The following is an 8,228-nucleotide window of genomic DNA, read 5'->3' on the forward strand; positions in this document are numbered from 1 at the left end:
CAGTTTCTCTTGCCTGCTTTTCCAGGGTATGGGTCATACTTTTCTGTTAATTTGCATGCCTCACAATTTTTGTTGGGAAATGGACATTTTAGATAATAGATTGTATTTAAAAATATTTTTAATATTTACTTACTTTTGAGAGAGAGAGAGAGAGTGTGTGAGTGGGCAAAGGGCAGAGAGAGGGAGCCACAGAATCCGAAGCAAAATCTGTCAGCTCAGAGCCCAATGCAGGCTTGAACCCACCCACGGTGAAATCATGACCTGAGCCGAAGTTGGACACTCAACCGACTAAAGCTACCCCCAGTTGTCACCCTCCCCCCCCTTTTTTAAAATCATTGCTGTGTTGGTGACTGTTGATATTTTATTGTGGTTTTCATTTACATTTCTGTAATTACTAATGATGTTGAGTTTCTTTTCATGTGTTTATTGTCTATTTGAATATCTTCTTTAGAGAAATGTTTATTCAAGTCCTTTGCCCATTTATTTATTTTATTTTATTTTATTTTATTTTATTTTATTTTATTTTAAGTTTATTTACTTTGAGAGAGAGACAGAGACAGAGAGAGAGCACATGTGCATGCAAGTGGGGGAGGGGCAGAGAGAGGGAGAAAAAGAATCCAAAGCTGGCTCCATTCTCTGAGCTGTCCGCACAGAGCCTGACAAGGGCTCGATCTCATGAACCATGAGATCATGACCTGAGCTGAAATCAAGAGTCAGAGTTGGACACCCAACTGACCGAGCCACCCAGGTGCCTGAAGTGTTATTTCTTCATGTGGATTGAGTTATTGTGTAGTGACATTTTGGTTAAGCCTAAAGGACTTCTCCCCTTATAATTTTTCGTTAAAAACCAGAACTCCTGACTATTATGACAACTCTAGAGATTATATTTGCCCTGTTCCCCAGGTTTACTTTGGTTGCTTGTTATAGTTGTTGATATTTGTTCATTTACTGGCTTTTCTGAACTAATTTTGTAAAGTCTAAATTCATTGTTGTATGTGGCCATAGAAGTCTCTTGTTCTACTGGTGAACTAGTGATTCAATAGAAATTTTCTTTCCCTGGAACCAGAAATAATGCCCTAGTCTTTGCAGATGGTGTGTGTGTGTGTGTGTGTGTGTGTGTGTGTGTGTGTGTGTGTTGTGGCACACTTTTAACACTTAGGCATTTGGCAACTATGCCTTTATTTTCACTTCCTGGTTGGATAGAGCCTGAAAGTAAATCAGAGGTGAATCTTAGGGCCTTCTCTAGTAAACACTCATAAAGGGGCGCCTGGGTGGCTCAGTCGGTTAAGCATCTGATTTCGGCTCAGGTCATGATCTCACAGTTTGTGGGTGTGAGCCCCACATCGGGCTCTGTGCTGACAGCTCAGAGCCTGGAGCCTGCTTTGGATTCTGTGTCTCCCTCTCTCTCTGCCCCTCCCCCACTCACGCTCTGTCTCTCAAAAATAAAGAAACATAATAAAAATTAAAAAAAAACCAAAACTCATAAAGATACAAGTAAAAATAATTTATTGAAGCTTTAGTTTTAGTGACAAAAGTATTTCAACATCTTAAATTATTATTATTATCCTATTATAGCCTATCATATAATGGAGGATACTTTAACTCTTACAAGGGATGAGTTTGCTCATTATCTACTGTTCTTTTTGTTTGTTTATCTACTGTTCTGAAGTGATAGCCATGGTAAATTATTATATGAAAAAACTGAAATCATTTATAATAAAATAATGAAAACACAAAACTTTATGTATACTTTTGAATGTTTTCAAATACTTATATGAATCCTGGAGAACATTGTGGAAAGATGTTCATCATCTTGTTAACATTGGAATTGAGTTAGAGGATGAAGTGGAGGGGAAATACTGACTTTTCCATATATAATTAAACAGGGAAAGGTGAAGAAAACTGATTAAAAATGCCCAAAGGGAGAGGGAAAAATACAGCAACATTTTAAAAAGAGTATAAAAGTAGCAGTATAGGGGCACCTGGGTGGCTCAGTCATTTAAGCAGCTGACTCTTTATTTCAGCTCAGGTCATGATCTCAACGGTTCATGAGTTCAAGCCCCACATCAGACTCTGCGCTGACAGTGCTGAGCCTGCTTGGAATTCCCTCTCCTCTCTCTCTGCCGCTCCTCCTGCTCGCACGTGTGCTCTCTCTCTCTCAAATAAATAAACTTTAAAAAACATTTAAAATGTAGCAATATATCATGGTGACCAAGCTTGTGGACTCAGAAGCCAGTCTTTGTGGGTACAAATCCATTCTTTCCATTTGTTGTGTTACATGAGGCAAATTCTTCTAATGCCTTTTCTGGTCTTATTTTATACATTTAAATAATAGGAGTAATTGTATCTCTCTCTCTCTCTCTCTCTCTCTATATATATATATATACATATATATATGTATATATAGAACATACATGTTCTCTCTCTCATATATATATATATATAATATATGTTTATTTATTTATTTAAGTGATCTCTACACCCAAAATGGGGCTCAAACTTATGACCCCGAGATCAGGAGTCACACACCCTTCTGACTGAGCTGGCCAGGTGCCCCTATATATATATTTTAGCATGGAATGGCATAGTCCTTTTTTTTACAATCCATGTAAAATCTGTACATGAGCCTGCTGTGTAGTAATAACTTAACATTGCTTTTAAAAAAACTATTACTTTTGAATCCTTAGAAGAATGTTGAATTATTGAATGAAAAGAGAAAGACTCTAACATTGGAAAAGAAACTTCCAGCTACATGGTGTTTATAAGAGACAGCCAAAACAGATTCATACACGCTAAAAATAAAAAGATGTTTTAAAATGGTATCACAAGAAAGTGTTAACAAAATAGTTTCAAGTGTAGCAATAATATCAGACAAATAGGAAGCAAGGAATAATATTAAATAAGGAAAAGGGATTAAAATTCTGTATCACTATATGGGAAGAAACTAAAATGAGTGGAACAAAAGTCAGGAATAAAAGAACAAGAAAGCAAAATAAATAGGATTTCTTGAATATGAAGGGAGCAGTGAGTTTAAATATTAAGCATACAAATATGTTAAATATAAATACCCTAATAGGAAAAAGCTACTTATTGTTGTACAATGTTAATTTTTTGGTTTTGATAATTATACCGAGATTCTATAAGATGTTAATATTTAGGGGAAGATGTTAACACACAGAAGGTCTCTATACTATTTTTGCGTCTTCTATGGTAGGTTGTGGTTAAAAAGTTAAGCACTTACAGAACCGAGGCAGATGGCTAATAAAGAAAACAGGGCAGAATATTAGAATGAGTCTAATTACTCTGATCAGTGAAATATGAGAAGTTATTACTTTAAAATAACTTGGAAAATAAAAATGAACTTGTTGAAATTAAAAGCGTAATAAATGGGCTGGATGGAAGAATGAATACAGTTTATTTAAAAAATTTTTTTAAATGTTTATTTATTTTTGAGAGAGAGACAGAATGCAAGCGGGGGAAGGGCAGAGATAGAGGGAGACACAGAATCTGAAGCAGGCTCCAGTCTCTGAGCTGTCAACACAGAGCCCCACAAGGGATTTGAACCCATGGACTGCGAACCCATGGACTGCGAGATCATGACCTGAGCCTAGATCGTGACCTGAGCTGAAGTAAGCTGCTTAACAGACTGAGCCACCCAGGCTCCCCAAAATGAATACAGTTTATTTATTTATTTTTTTTTTAATTTTTTTTTTTAACGTTTTTATTTATTTTTGAGACAGAGAGAGACAGAGCATGAACAGGGGAGGGGCAGAGAGAGAGAGGGAGACACAGAATCTGAAACGGGCTCTGGGCTCTGAGCTGTCAGCACAGAGCCTGACGCGGGGCTCGAACTCACGGACGGCGAGATCGTGACCTGAGCCGAAGTCGGCCACTTAACCGACTGAGCCACCCAGGCGCCCCATGAATACAGTTTAAATGCATATGTTGAACAGGAAGATAGATCTGAGGAATTTTTCTGGATTCAGTGCAATTGACAGCTATGAAGCAACAAATGAAGGGCATGGAGGATTCTGAAGGTCTACTATGTTCTCATCTTAGAGAAATTCCAGAAGGAAAGAGCAGCCAACACAAGGGGAGGAAAACACAGAAGCCTATTCTTCATCCCCCGCCCCCCACCTCTGTCCCCAGCTACAGACAAATGGGAGTCCACTAGTCCAAGGGGCCACAAATGGTCCTGGGTGGTCATGTTGGCAGCTGTGGTAGAAACAGACACCCTAATAGGTGGCTTCTGGGAAAGAATATTTGACCAGACAGTCTCACGGTGCCTATGAAAAGTCAAAATGCACAGACTCTTTGGTGAGCAATTCCAACCTAAAGCAAAAGTCACATCACATAAATGGAAAAAGGTAACACTTTAAAAATACTCATTACAGGGGCGCCTGGGTGGCTCAGTCAGTTGAGCGGCCGACTTCGGCTCAGGTCATGATCTCGCGATCCATGAGTTCGAGCCCCGCGTTGGGCTCTGTGCTGACAGCTCAGAGCCTGGAGCCTGTTTCAGATTCTGTGTCTCCCTCTCTCTGACCCTCCCCTGTTCATGCTCTGTCTCTCTCTGTCTCAAAAATAAATAAACGTTTAAAAAAATTAAAAAAACTCATTACAGTGTTGCAATGAAATCAAAACACTGAAAATAATTTAAATATCCACCAGTAGGGAATGGGTAAATAACCATGGTTCATCTTTACTGTGAAACTAACCAGTTTAAAACAAATTTTTTAATGTTTATGAGAGAGAGAAAGCGCATGCAGGTGGGGGAGGGGCAGAGAGAGGGGGAGACACAGAATCTGAAGCAGGCTCCAGGCTTCTGAGCTGTCAGCACAGAGCCCCACACGGGCTCAAATTCACAAACTGCAAGATCATGACCTGAGACCAAGACGGATGGTTAACCAACTGAACCACCCAGGCGCCCCCAAACTAACCAGCTTAAAAAAAAAAATGAAATACTTGTATGTACCGAGATGGAAAAATTCTCAAGAAATAATGTTAACTAACCAAAACAAGTACAAAACAGTATGTGTAATTTATTTAAGCAAAGCAAAACACATATTTCTTTTATTTATTTATTTATTTATTTATTTAATTCCTTTATTTATTTTAGAGAGCGAGAGTGTGGGAGCAGAGGAGTGGGGCGGAGGGAGGGAGAGAGAGAGAGAGAGAGAGAGAGAGAGAGAGAGAATCTTAAGCAGGCCTCACACTCAACACAGAGCCTGACATAGAGCTCAATCCCACAACCCTGGGATCATGACCTGAGCCAAAATCAAGAGTCAGGCGCTCAACCGCCTGAGCCACCCAGGCCACCCCCAAAACTACCTATTTCTACATGTTTTATACCCAATATAAATAAGTTCAACTCTTAAAAATGTACACACTAGTAACAATCACTTAGAAAATGTAGTATATAATCACAATATAAACTATTATACAAATAAGACCTTAGACAGGTCTAAAAATAAGTCTTGGAATAAAGCCTGAGAGAAGTCTAAAAAGAATAATGGTAGATCTGTATAAATAAAAGTATAAAATTTTACTGAAGGACATAAAAGACCTGAATATAGGGAAAGAGATATCACAATTCTAGATAGGTAGGTTTAGTGTTAAAATGTCAGTTCTTTCTAAGGTAATCTTTAAATTCTAGGCCATCGCAATCAGAATGCCAGCATCAAAAAAATAGAATTCACTAGCTCATACCAGTTCTCAGTTGGAAGACAAAATGGGCCCGAAGAGCCAGAAAAGTTTTGGAAGGTAATTACATTAATGGAAAGACTTGCCCTATCAGGAGCCAGACATTCCATAAAGCTTCAGAGTGGTATTGGGATAGGAACACAAATGTAAAGAGAGCCGGAAAGAATGGCTGTTCTGTAAATGGTGTGTGGACAGTTGTTTATCTGGGAAAAAAAAGTTACATCTCTACCTCACACTGTGCTCACTTCAGCAGCACATAACTCAAATTGGAATGACAGGCTCCGTAGCTCTGGAGTGAGAGCACTGGTCTCATAAAATTGGAATGACAGAGATTAGCATGGCCCCTGCTCAAGGATGACACCCAATTTTATCTCTACCTCACATGGTACCCCAAAATCAACTCCAAAAGAAATTTAAGAATCAGAACTCTAACATAATTAGAAGAAAATAAAGGGTTTTTAAAAAAATTGTATTTAATGTTTATTTTTGAGAGAGAGGGAGATATAGAATCTGAAGCAGGCCCCAGGCTCTGAGCTGTCAGCACAGAGACCGACAGGGGGCTAGAACTCATGAACCGGGAGGGGCTCATGACCATGAGCCACCCAGGCGCCCCTAAAGGTGTTTGTTTTTTTTTAAACGAAAGATGAAAATACCTTTGCATGTAAGAAACGAAGTTCAGAATCCATAAAGGAAGAGAATGATAAATATAACAAGAAAAACTGAATATTTTAAAAGTTCAAAGACGCCACCCCTTCCACCCAAGATGTGTAAATTGAGATTAAAACCTCTGGGACCAATTCCAATCCAGTCAAGGGAGGAGAGACTGGGGACTAATATCCCCTTCAGATCCCCGTAGAAGAGAGAGGTGTGCCTAGTACAGAGTGGGAAACCTGACTAGGCAAAGGTATGGTGTAAAATAAAGATAGCGGAATAAAGACACCGCCTTAGTTGGCGCATATCCCACCCTTCCATGCTCTCCCCTCCCCAGCTCCTACCAGGCTCCAATTCTGCTCTCTTCCCAGGTATCTCATATTTAAAACCTTCCGGGAAAGACAATGATTCTTCTGTCACAGCCTGGGGATCCTGCGTGGGCAAAGGTGTGGAGAAGCCCGTCCCCCCTCCTCCCCTCCTACCCCACAACAGGTACCCCGGACCTGCCCCCTCTTCCAAAATCCCAAATGCCCTCTGAGAAGCGAGCGAAACAGCCAATCTAGCTGGGACAAGGGACAGCACGCGACAAATACTAGCGGTAATGAGGAGCAGACGAGTGAGATTAGCGCAGTGAGTTAGGAAATAGTCCCGAGACTAGAGAAAACTCCACTGCGGAAATCGGCACATTGGGACCTCATAGGGAGATGAGCCAGTAACAGAAAAATTCTCGGAGAAAGGATCTAATTAAGATCTGAAAGGCCCTTGGTTCCCAAAGCAACGCTTCAGCGTCCCTTGGTGCGGTGGATTCCCTCCCAGGGACCTTTTGCTGTTGCAAGGACCTGCCCCCACCGGTCACTCACAGCCTGATTGGCCCGGCTTCGCAGGCCTCCCCTTAGAGCCTTTGCTGTTGGAAGGTCCAGCCTTAGGAGCGCTGGTCTGTCAATCATGGTCTCTTTCCGTCCTCCTGTCCCTCAAAACCACAGTCAAAGTGCATGGCACTGTCTGGACTTGAACGCAAATGCCCAGATCAGAACCAGAGAGCCAGTCTGCATGATATTGTTACCTCTTTTTGGAAAACGGTCGCGTAGCAGAATAGGGCTCTGAATTCTGTGGGTGGAGATTGGAGTCGAGTGGCTCGCGGGTTCCAGGGAAGGCCAGGAAACAAACGCAAGAAGGCCACAGACCCCTTGAAATGGAAATTTTAAACTGTTCCCTCCAAAGAGAGTTCCAGATACCTACATAAAGAGGAGTTTGCTGAAATTAAACCCGTTGGTCACTGCTTCCTGTAAGCGAAGCGCTGCGCCCAGAACTGAGGCAAACTGGAGAACATTAAAATGGCTGCAAACCCTGGGACTTTACTGACAAGTTATTTGAATCAAATGCAAAGCCCTGCTACCTGCCCCCTCTGTACTCTGATTGCTGGCTGGAAACCTGCAACTTGCCCCTGGATTTGGTTTTTGCAAAGAAGGGGCCCTTCACCGCAAGCGTCTGATTTTATTCATTAATATCTTCTCTGTCCATTTCCTTTATTATTTATGATTTATTAGCCAATTGGTAGAGACCTGCCGTGTACAAAGTCGAGCCTCGGAGTTTACGGGTCGTAACAAGGCCAGAGGATCTCCTGCGCCGAGTGCAAATCTCCGAGAAGATGAAGCCAAAAGCGCGAAACATGATTGCAAGCCGAGATGCTGCGCCCAGGGCAAGCGTTCTTGCCCAGGGTCCCGCAAGAAACTTTTGTTATTGTTTGTAGGTGGGTGGCCGCAAACGCTTTTTATTTGTCAAGAAGAGGAGAACCCCTCTTCCCTTGCACATCCATTGGCTAAGGACTCTATGTTTGAGATACCTTCATTCTTCCCTTCTTCGGTGTGGCCTTGAAA

The sequence above is a fragment of the Panthera onca genome, chromosome E2 (assembly GCF_046562875.1).
Source record: "Panthera onca isolate mPanOnc1 chromosome E2, mPanOnc1 haplotype 2, whole genome shotgun sequence".
NCBI classification, from domain to species: domain Eukaryota; kingdom Metazoa; phylum Chordata; class Mammalia; order Carnivora; family Felidae; genus Panthera; species Panthera onca.